The following is a 12,522-nucleotide window of genomic DNA, read 5'->3' as shown; positions in this document are numbered from 1 at the left end:
AGCGCAAGCTCGGGTTAGGGATGGATTGGGAAGGAAATCGGCCGTGTCCTTTTCAAAGGAACCATCCCGGCATTGGCCTGAAACGATTTAGGGAAATCACGGAAAACCTAAATCAGAATGGCCGGAGACGGGATTGAACCGTCGTCCTCCAGAATGCGAGTCCAGCGTGCTAACCACTGCGCCACCTCGCTCGGTAGAACATGACGACTTCCATATCTACTTATCTGTATGTTACAGAGAATAAACTCTGTCCGAACACGCCTCGGAAGGCCCTACCGTACCGAACGACCCCTGTCTCATCCTCAGCCGATAGGTGTCACAGGAGCCGGATATGGAGGGGTATGCGGTCACCCCACAACTCTCTCGGGCATTGCCAGTTTTCGTGACGGGAGCCGCTCCTCCTCAATCAAGTTGCTCCTCAGCTGGCCTCATAAGGGCTGAAGGAACCCCACCTGGTAACAGCGCTCGGCAGACCCTTGCGGTTACCCCTCGAAGTGATAAGAAGCCCAACAGTGCTTACCTCCAGTGATCTGACGGGACAATAATATAGGACAATAACAGTCTATAAAGCTTTTCTGGAATATTCTGAGTGCAAACCGTTGATACTTACATAGCGTTTAGCAGTCCTGTTTCATGTGTAATAATAGCAATAACAGGCAATGATTAGCTTCGTTTATGTTTCTAGGGAATAACACGATGTATTATCTTTCTCCCTCCTAAACTAGTGCTTGAGAACTATTTAAAAATTCGAAAAGATACAATTTGATGCTGGCCGAGCTGGCCGAGCGGTTCTAAGCGCAACAGTCTGGAACCGCGCGACCGCTACGGTCGCAGGTTCGAATCCTGCCTCGGGCATGGATGTGTGTGACGTCCTTAGGTTAGTTAGGTTTGAGTAGTTCTACGTTCTAGGGGACTGATGATCTCAGAAGTTAAGTTCCATAGTGCTCAGAGCCACTTGAACCATTTGATACAATTTTATTGTTTATTGAACCTCAACTGGCAGTGTGAACATCGTACTTTTTGCACTGTCTCGGAAATATTTTACTTGAGGGTGTACCTAGTTAGTTACATTTAGTCTAATTTCATGGTTAGCTAACACTTATTTTTCTGCTCACATAAGTCCGGTCAGCGTAGTTTTTACAAAATCGAATTTTTAGTCCTACATTATCATATGTGAACTGTTGAAATCTGCCGCTGTGGGTCATACCTCGGAATTTTGGGCACTAATTTGGCGAATATGATCATATGTGGAAATTAATTCGTAATTTTCAGACTTTCTTTGCTTCATGCAAAATTGCAGAAATGAAGGGGGGCGGGGGTGGGGGGTGGGGGGGGGGGGTTGACTGCTGTTGGTGCTGGCAGCAAAATATATGCATGCGAGCTGCAGTCGAGTCTCGCTCCCACGAATGCAGGTGAGCAGGGAGGGGGAGGGGAGAGGGGGGAGTCACGTGAAATTCGCAGAAGTGGAGGGATGTGGTGGTGTTGGGGTGTGGGTGGGGATGGGGTGGCCCTCCCCTCCCTGACGTTGACGTGTGGCGTGATGTCATGGTTCCTAGAGATAAGGAAGTACTCATGCTGCTGTCAGCGAAATATCACATGCCCTATTGTGTTGAAACGGTACAGTCGTTTCCACTCCATAAGCAGCAGGTTTCGCTGTTCGCTCGCCACAGGAAATACAGAGGCGGCTCCGCAGCCAACTTTATTGCGCGACGCGGCCGGCCGCGGGTGCAACAGAACCCATGCGGAAGGGTGGAAAGAAATGTGTCAGGCTTCATAATACGTATTTATATGTGCCGTGTATTGTGTATTTCTTGTACCTGAATGTGAATCTGCGCTTGAACTCTCCTAATCCTCCTCTCACCTTTCCATAAAGCGTGGCCAAATCTTAGTTGGGAAGTAGTTCTGTAGTATAGTAGTGCCAACCGTACTCCTGGATAGGGATCATAGAGACAGCACAGGCAGGTAAAAGTCAAAGACGTTCCAGTGTCACAAGATTTGGGGTGGAGAGGTTGTTCATGGCCAAGTGGTTCGACCATCCCTTCCACCAGGGCCCAGGAAGACCTCTGGGTGCCCGCGACATTCGGGAGTGTTACAGAAGACGGGTAAGTGAGCAGACATGCCCTCAATGCGTCTCCATGTTCACGCGTGGAAGAGACGTATTTGAATATTTGCACTAATTCTTTATTTCGAGCTTCTCGTTTAATTTCGGATATTTGATCCCCTGTGTTAATGTATCTGGCCCCCAGTTCGCCCGTTATCCCCCTCACCTAGCGGATGTTCCATGTAAAATATTGGGAGACTTAGGTGGTATACATTTGGCCAACGCAATTCCCTCTTGCCTGTAGAAATGTGCGTGCAGATCAGTATATAATGTACCCGAGCTATAAGTTGTAAAACTGTAATGTCTGTAAACTGGAACAATTGCTGCAATCGCTGTAAAGTCGAGTGATAATGTTTAAAATAAATAGGTAATCAGTTGTCATCAGTCTTTAACATACCCTGAAAATCACATAGGAGTTAACTTAAAGCAATTCATTTAAAATAAAAGATATAGAATACAGGGACCCACACATCAGCGTGTGAGCCCTCCAGCGCCTGGCCTAGTATCGTACAGAAAGGGCACGCTCTCTAGGTAGCGCTCTGAAGCTCCCCTCCCCAGTTATCCGTTGTGCAGTTTTCATTCAGGGCTTGACGACATCAACTTTCATCCCTAGGCAAGGAGGTTTGACGGTAATCTTTCAGTGTCAACTGTATTATGACAGTAATAATGAGAAAGCGCTATATCAGCATATTCTCTGCCTGTACCCGCAGTGCCCTACCTCTATCATACCATGTAAACCAACGAACATACTTTTTTGTGGCCTCCACTACTTATTATCTCTTTAGCCATCTAAAACATATGTTTATATTGTGCTCTTAACTGTACTCATAATATTGTCGCAAAAGACGCTGAGTAGCATAGTCACCGTGGTGTAGTGGTTACGATCTTAGACTGTTGCATGGACGAACGTGAGTTCAAAACTCACCTGAACTGTGGAGTTTTAATTTCTATATTCGGCTCGAGTACATCTAGAAGTATCCACAAATGTCAAGAGCCGGCCGTTGTGGCAGAGCGGTTCTAGGCGCTTCAGTCTGGAACCGCGCGACTGCTACGGTCGCAGGTTCGAAACCTGCCTCGGGCATGGATGTGTGTGGTGTCCTTAGGTTAGTTAGGTTTAAGTAGTTCTAAGTTCTAGGGGACTGATGACCTCAAATGTTAAGTCCCATAGTGCTCAGAGCCATTTGAGCCACATGTCAAGAATCATTGTACTGGAATGTTCTGTAGCTGTATATATACCGTATGTGTTCTGGTCGGAGGCAGTTCGCTCTGCTCTCTTGCATGTGCAAGTGCTGAATAAACCTTCGTTAAGAGAAGTCAGTGTTCGCCATTCGTCTAATAACACCTTCCTATACTTGACAATATACATAGACACACATCTGTAGAATTAAAAATCTGAAGCTGCCACAATTTTTTTATACAGTACAGTACATTAGAAATAAATGAAGCATTTAAGTGTTATCGATTTTCGCTATTTCTTAAAGATAATCCGAAGTGATACAGAAGAGTGAAAATATTAATATTATTGAAAATCATGAATTTCGGAACAAAATAAGGGTATCGGTTTCATTTTTCTTTTCAATAGCATGACCACTTTCGGCCCCAGGGCCATTATCTAGCGGTTGTATGTCAGACGTTCCGAGAGATCACTAGATAATTGGCCCATAGGCCAAAACCGGTCGTGCTATTGAAATAAAAATAAAAGTCCAACCGGTCTGTCATTTCATTCCAAAACAATACAACAGTTTCAGAATCTTAGCCACTGTACCTCGTATGCTGGACAAGAAACTACAGATTTTCCCTACACTCTTAAGGAAATTAACCATCACTTTATAAAGGCGAATTTCTTTATCAAACAAAACAGAAGAGGTGATTGAAGAGGTGGTATCCCATATCCATCAGTGGCTTCAAAAATTCCAATCTTTCTGATAAATCCACGAAACGGAAACACTATATGGTTTACATCAACTTCTGATTCAGAATCAGTCTCACATGCAGGAGAACTGTCAATGCTGACAAACTGCCTATTGGCTTCTGTTTCTGGTTCTTCGGCCGACGTTCATCTAATGATTTTTCCGACGTTTCGCCAGCACGAGTGGCAGGCATTGTCAAAGCCAGGATCAAAAAACATAAGCGACATTGCAGGTTGGGGGGATCCTGGTGTTAATTGATCGTCCAGTGATTGGACGATCAATTAACACCAGGATCAAAGATCATAAGCGACATGGCAGGTTGGGGCAGGTGGAGAAATCGGCCGTGGCAGAGCACGCACTGAATGAGACCGACCACGTAATAAAATTCACCGACACGGAAGTTCTGGGTGTAGAGAAGCACTATCACACGCGCTTGTTCAGAGAAGCTGTAGAAATACAAAAACAAACCAACAGTTTCAACAAGAAAGAGGAGAGCCTTAAGGTAAACGGATCCTGGCTTCCCGTACTGCAGCGAACGACCGTAGCAGGTAGCAAGAGGAGAATCCCACCGGAAATGACCGTGGAGAAGCCCTCGGACGTTGGCGCGCCAGGTACATATAGTCTGCGGCCGCGAGCTCGGCTCCAGTTCACCATCGGCAATGGAGAGCGAAGCTTTGACAATGCCAGCCACTCGTGCTGCCGAAACGTCGGAAAAATCATTAGATGAACGCCGGACGAAGAACCCAAAACAGATGCCAATAGGCTGTTTGTCAACAAGTGGCCACGAAAGCCTTAACAATTTTTTAAATTTTGACTCTGTTTAGGTGAAAGGGAAAACTGATTCGGTTAAAGCGGGGTCGACTGATAGTAGAAATCCTTAATCAGTGCAAATGATTCCTCCTAAACCACAATCTTGCAATAATTCTGGGTTGTAATTCCGCATAATATCCACTTTTAGTTTGTTATGTGATGCTACACATCTATTGCCACTGATGTTTCCCGTAGCTCCTGACCTCAGGGAAGTCTTTAAGAAGGGAGTTGAAGATACAAATTGTGTGCTTCCATTTGCAGATTTACGTAAATGCAAATTATTGAGTAAGCTGCTTACCTGGAGTAGGCAGTTACTATCTAATGTTTGCGCCACATACACGACTTCCAGAATGAAATTTTCACTCTGCAATAGAGTGAGCGCTGATATGAAACATCCTGGCAGAATAATAGTTTGTGGAAGAGCAAGACTCGAACCTGGGACTTCCGTATTTCGAGTGCAAGCTACCCGAGCGTGACTGGCGACACGTCCCCACAGCTTTGATCTGTGGAACAATATCCAGGCTGTGGCTTAGCCATGTCTCTGAATATACGAATACTTTCGTCCAGACTCGCTATTCCACCATAATTCGCAGTACAACTTCTGTGATGTTTGGTAGATAGGAGATGAGTTATTGGCGAAAATAAATCTGTGACGATACGTCATGAGTTGTGTTCACGTAAGTCAATTGGTAGGGCACTTTCCCACGAAAGGCAAAGCTCTCAAGCTCGAGTCCTAGTCCGGCACAAAATTTTAATTTGCCAGGAAGATTCAGATGCACGGCTACCTCGACATCTCACCTGCACGTTGACTTCCTCGAGACATACACAATACACATGATGAATCACTGCTGGTTTTCTCCCTTATCGTGTACTGTGGACTGGCACGGACCGTGCCCTGCTGACATGTACCCTCAGCAGGAAGAGTGAGTACTTGTCCAGACACAGACGGGCTCATCTTCACCCTCCCCCCCCCCCCCCCCCATCCCATTCGCTCTCGCCTTGACCGGCAGCACTGCTTGTTTACACGTCGACCCCGCTACAAGTGGAGTGAGAGCTTGTTTACCTATCGGAGCGGGACGCAGCGCGGCTCTGAGTGATCGACCGCCTCTGTTTGTCCTGCTCTCGATGGCTGGCCCTTTGTTGTAACGGGGCAGCTGCTGCAGCACCTACCTCCTGTGTCCCCACGACGCGCCTGTTTGACGAGCGGGGGCAGCGAATGGGAGGCTGGTCCTGCCCGAGGGCAGCTCTCCCGTACCCGGCACACTACCTCTGTCACAAATATAAGGGTTAATTCTGTCACGTTGTTGCGAACTTCCCTAGACGATGGAGAAGGGTAACTGTTTTAATTTGAGATAAGGGACCCTAGTCCACAAACGCTCTAGTCGAAAGTTGCAAGCGAAAAGCGTTCTCATACCTCTGAGAGTGGAATACCTGTACCAGTAGTGTTGTTGCTAAGATTCTAGAGCAGGCAGCTTTCAGGAGGAGTAGGAAGGGAGGAGATTAGTGCTTAACGTTCCGTCGACAACTAGGTCATTAGAAACGGAGCACAAGCTAGGATTGGGGAAGCATATGGAAGGAAACCGGCCGTGCCTTTTCATAGGAACAATACCGGCATTTGCCTGGAGCGATCACGGAAAACAAAAATCAGGATGGCCGGGCGCGGTTTTAAACCGTCGCCCTCCGAAATGCGAGTCCAATGTGCTAACTAACCACTGCGCTACCTCGCTCGGTTTCCAGAAGAGATAGCATGGATCAAAACAAGAGAAAAATCTAGTAAACATGGGCTCTAAAATGCATACCTTTAGAGCTTCCAGCACTCCTTCATCTTCGCTAGTTTGAAACACATCTCCGCTATTGAACAAAAGAGTTCATAGTTTTTAAGGTATCAGTTTTAGAGCACATATTTACTAAACATTTTTTATTGTTTTCGTCCATATTGCCTCCTCCACAATATGGAGAGCAAAGAGCTCGCAGTAGAAGACGTCCCTTTGCGCAGGTATCAGAACGACAATCGCTTACAACTTTCGACCCAGTCATTTGTGGAACATGACCCCTTGTCTCAAATTGATACAGTTACCATTCTCCATTATCCCTGAATGTCTGTACCATCATAACGGAATCAAGCTGTTTACTCGGATACTGATGGACAACGAAACTATTGCACCTGGTGCGCAACATATAGTGAGAACGTTAATGTTCGGACAATACGAGATTTTTACTTCGTATAAGTTTTTTACATTGCATCGCCAGAACTTTATTAGTAACGAAATAAACAAAAACATAACGAAGTGTTATATTAAGTTTTATCTCTTGTAAATAACAGCGTAAGATTCATAAACATAACATGCGAATGTTCTGTAATAATAAAATGTAAATAGAACTCAACCTGTTTTCACGTTACTTTAATGTTTGAACACAACTCAGAACTAGTTATTCAAGACAAATTTTTGTGAATAATGTATGTTTCAGTACCATGTCGGGTAGTCATTCTGTTGTATCACTTATATGAAACGCTGCACATACCGTTAACTACTGTTTTCAAGTAGTCTATACATACACCGTCCCATTCTTCTTTTAATCGATGCTCCAAAGTTTCTTTGCATGATATAGGTGTTTTTTCTAATACGTCACTCTTGTTCTCCCCATACAGTCTCAATAACTTGAAGGACTAGTGGAAGACTTCCGGGCAATTGTGTAACAAATACTCCTGCAAAATGATAGCATTATATTCGGGTCATTGTCTTGGCAAAATTTGAACGTGTTTGATATCCTCATTTTTCCAGAACTTCTGCCTAAAATGTCTTTAACTTGTTCAAGGAGACATATTTGTGCATAATATTGTCGACTCGCTCTGTCTAAATGCGGATATACGACCAAGAACACTGCCATTTACTTTCGTCGGTAAAAATAATGTCGTTTCACCATGTTTTTTCCCTCGTAATTACCTCTTTAGCACAGTCCAATGGTTTCGATTCTGATCATTCACATACGGTTTCTTCCTGGCTAGTCTTCTACTGTAGCCACTGTCCTTCAACGCTCTGCGAATCGTTAGAGAAGGTACCTTCTCTCCAGTCTCGTTTAGAAGCTCAGTCGCGAATTTGGGTAGGCTTCTTCTTTTGCTTTCGTATTAAATTTCTCTTGTCTCGTGCATTCAACTTCTTTGGTTGGCCCTTTTTAGATATGTAGTCCATACAGTCCTTGTTTTTGAATCGTCTGACGATGTCTGCCACGGTATTCTTACTCACGATGAGCATGGCATTGATTTGTCTATATGATTTACATTGCGCAATATGAAAAATCACAAGTCGTCGTATATCAAACATGGTATTAGTTTTACTTGGCACTGTACCATGTTGACAGTCGACCACGCTTTTGAACGAACATTGCTTTATAATGCAGATTATATAGGTTGGTGTGAACGATGGAAACAAGCGCTACACTCTCAACAGTACGAATATTAAAGCCACAGACAAACTATCAGTGTTTTATTAAAATCGCTATATTTAACAGCTGTTATAAGTTAGGTTCGTTTTATTATTGACTGGACTCACCATATGTGAGACAAACGAAACACCCTCAACATTCAAGAAGGATATAATTATCGAAGAAGTTAGATTCTAAAATGTGTGAGTACTAGCCGCCGATCATGTTTATGAGCCTCATTTGCGAAATACTAACACGAATTGTTACAGAATAATCGGAAAACTGTAGCAGCGTACCTTGGGGAAGATAAGTTAGAGGTTCCAGAAAAATGTAAGAACATGGGAGGCAAAACTGATCCTACGACATACCTAACACTGACGAAAGGCAAACCTGCAGTCATAGCATGTGTAGATTTAAAATTAGTTTTTGAGAGTGTTGACTGAAAAACACTCTTTACAATACTGAAAACAGTAGGCGTAAAAAAGGGGCTGAAAAATTATCGACAACTTGAACAGAAACCATCCAGCAGTTATAAGCATCGAAGGACGTGAAAGGGAAGTGGTTGAGAAGGGAGTGCGACGTCGTTTAGCCTATCCATCACGTTATTAACTCTTTACACTGAGGAAGCAAAAACAGCAAACAACGAAAAAATTTGCAGAAGTAATTACAGTTCAAGGAGAAGAATTGTAACGTTTAAAGTTTGCTGACTGAATCATAATTCCGTCAGAGACAGCAAAGGATTTAGAAGAGCCGTTGAATGGAATGGATAGTGTCTCTAAAAGAGGTTATAAGGAGAACATCAATAAAAGTAAAACAAGCTTAATGGAATGTATCCAAATTAAATCGGGCAATGCTGAGGAAACTAGTGTAGAACACGAGACGGCAAAATAGCAGTTAATGACCGAATTAGAGAGGATATGAACTGCAGGCTGTTTATAGCACAAAAATCGTTTATGAAAAAGAGGGACTGGTTCACATCTAATACAAAATTAAGTTTTAGGATGTCTCATCTGAAGGTATTTGTCTGGAGTGCAGCCTAATGAGGGACCAAAACGTTGAAGAAACCAGGTGCTACACAAGAGTGCCGAAGAACAGGTGGATATTATAGTAACTTACGAACAAGTGCAGAAACGAATAGGGGAAAATACAGATTTACAGCCTCACTTGACTAAAAGAATGGATTACTTGATAGAACACAACCTGAGACATAAAGAACTCTTCAGTTTAGTAATGGAGGTAAGTGTGGGGCTAAAAATTGTAGAGGGAGACCAAGGCCTGAATACAGTAAACAAGTTCTAATGGACCTAGGTTGCAGGAGTTAAGTGGAGAAGAAAATGCTTCCACAAGTTAATTTGGAGCGACTCGCCAGGTTAGCCGAGAGCACTAATGCGCTGCTTCCTGGATTCGGGTAGGCGCGCTGGCCCCAGATCGAATCCGCCTGCCGGATTACCAATGAGGGCCGAACAGCATGAACGTGGTTTTTAGGCTGTTTTCCACATCTCTCTAGGTGAATACCCGGCTGGTCCCCACGTCCCACCTCAGTTACACGGCTAGCAGACATCTGGACGCGTTCGCACTATTTCTTGGATTACAGTACACGCAGACAGATGGGGTACACTAATTCCGTCCTAACAATTTCAAAATGAGTTTTTAAGTCAGCAGTCTGCTTTCGGCTGCGGTGGGGCGAGGACGTCCGCTGCGCCCCGCCGTGCGCGACCGTGAGCGCTTGCTTGTGTTTACCTCCTCGCGGCGCGAGTTGTATTAGTTCCAAGTTCAGTGCGACTATGGCACACACATGGCGCCACGATACGATCAAAATTACTTTCCAACCAGATCACGCGCGTCCTCGAGCCTATGAAATAGAACAGTTCATACGCGACGATCTACGTTTAGATCCGGCGACTGTCGTCGGAATACATTTTTCTATAACGGCGAGCGTGGTTTACGTTAAAATGACCAGTGCAGAGGTCTGCGCGACACTGGTGTCTAAATACTCGAACTCTCTCAGATGCAAACATTCTGACGGGCATATCGGTGCAGTGACGGTGGATCATGCAGGCATGGGCCTAAGGACTGTGAGGGTTTTTGAGCTCCCCTTCGAGGTCCCAGAGGAAGTTGTCAAGGACGCCTTCCGACTATATGGCAATGATATCAGCCACGTTGCAGAAAAGTGGCAAACTTTTTCGACGTATAAGGTCTACAATGGTGTGCGCCAAATTAAACTTGAGCTCTAGAAACATGTGCCGTCCTATTTGAACATCGGTGGCTGTCGTGCAATCATCATGTACGACGGTCAGCCGCTTACCTTTTTCGGATGTGGGCAGGAAGGCCATGTTCGATCGAGCTGCTTACACGTCGAATTGCGCAGATACCAGTGGGAGCCTCCGTTTCCCCGACGGGGACGACAATCCTGCCCCTCACGTACGCTCAGACGACGATGCGCACCATATTTGAGGACGAAACGGGCGATCAGACGCACCCATCGACGCCAGAAGTACCAAGGGAGGAAGAGGAAGGACCCCAGATTCCAACCAATATGTCGACCCCTCCACAGCAACAACAGCAGCAACAGTCCCACGGACTCCAGACGCAACGTAACATTCAGAACGCGATGGACGTTGACGCGAACATTGTCCCAACCGCGGCTTTCCTAGCATAAGGTGATATGACTCTGGATTGCCTCCCACATTCGGATACGGATGTCCACGTTCGAAAGCAACGTTCACCTCGACGACGGAAGCGACGTCGGCGGACCCCTTCTGACGATTGCCTCCTACACACGGCCGGTCAAGAAGGTGACATCTCATCAGACGGCATGGATGTTGCGCCTGCTGAGGATCTAAGTGGTGTAGACGGTTCACTTTCCCATACCACGAGTGCCAAGTTACTTCTTGCACCACAGATGCAGCAGGTCGCGTCGATGGATGGCGCTACGTCTACCTCTACCAAAGACGACGTACGTGAGGGAGATTTAGGTGCCGATCAGCTACACAGCACGGTGTTGCAGCCACTGTGGTCAGACGATGTTGAAGAACTTCCTGAAGAGGGCACGGGTGACAGGGGAGGGGGTGGCATTGGGGATGCCACTCCTAGCATGAAAGACTCTTAATTTGTAACTGGTTTGGTGGGCCCGGCATCTCTCGCGGTTAGCTTTGATTGCTATGGAGTCTACCCTAGGTGAAGAGGCTAGGCAGCACACATTTCGCCTTGCCACAATCAATATCAACGCGATAATGGCACCACACAAACTGACAATGCTACAACGCATGCTTGATGCGGCGGACGTTGACGTGGCCCTCTTACAGGAAGTATGTGTCGCTAGTTTCTCTGACTTCTACAGATATACCGCCCACATCTCCCACGCCTCTTCTACCGATTGTGGTGTAGCTGTTCTGCTACGAGACGGTCTGACGGCTACGGACGTACTGTACTTACCGAGTGCAAGAGCCATGGCGGTAACTGTCAACGGTGTACGACTCATTAATGTATATGCCCCATCAGGATCAGGGAGACGGAGAGATCGGGCCCGCTTTTTTTCGGAAGATACTACGCGTCTATTTATGGGCCGCCTAGACGATATGGTGATCGGAGGAGATTTTAACTGTACATTATCTCCGTCTGATCAGCAGTCACATCACGTCCCGTGTGCGGAGTTGGAAATGCTAGTGCGTGACCTCCACCTGATTGACACGTGGCGCCACATCCATGGTCCAGCTCCTGGATACACCCATTATACAAGTCATTCATCAAGTCGGTTAGACAGGATTTACGTCACAAGTACCCTTTCGATGGCCACGAGAGGAGCAGAGCTCTGGCCCACTGCATTCACCGACCACACAGCCTATATTTGCACCATTGCCCTCCAACCTGCACGTGTGTGGCGCAGTAGGCCCCCCTGGAAATTGAACGTCGCCCATCTGGACGAGCCGGCATGTAAAGGTGCTATCGAAGAGTCATGGAACGCGTCCTTACAGCGTCGTGGTCGTTACCGATCGACCCTCAGTTGGTGGATTGAATGTGCGAAGCCTGCTCTCAGGCGCACCTTCATGGCTTACGGCCGGGAAGCGGCGGCATGGAGGAGGAGCACGGAAAACTTTTATTACACCATCCTGCGGGAATGTCTTGCTATGGAGCCCTCACTTGACCGGCAGATCATCGTCAATCGCGCGAAAGCGCAGCTCGTCTCCTTAGCACGCCAACATTTACAAGGCGCTGTTATACGGTCGCGTGCTCCAGACATGATACAGTCAGAAAGGCCATCTATGCACCACGTGCTCC

This window comes from Schistocerca gregaria, chromosome X (genome assembly GCF_023897955.1).
Source record: "Schistocerca gregaria isolate iqSchGreg1 chromosome X, iqSchGreg1.2, whole genome shotgun sequence".
Taxonomy (NCBI): domain Eukaryota; kingdom Metazoa; phylum Arthropoda; class Insecta; order Orthoptera; family Acrididae; genus Schistocerca; species Schistocerca gregaria.
Note: the sequence above shows the minus strand (reverse complement) of the source record.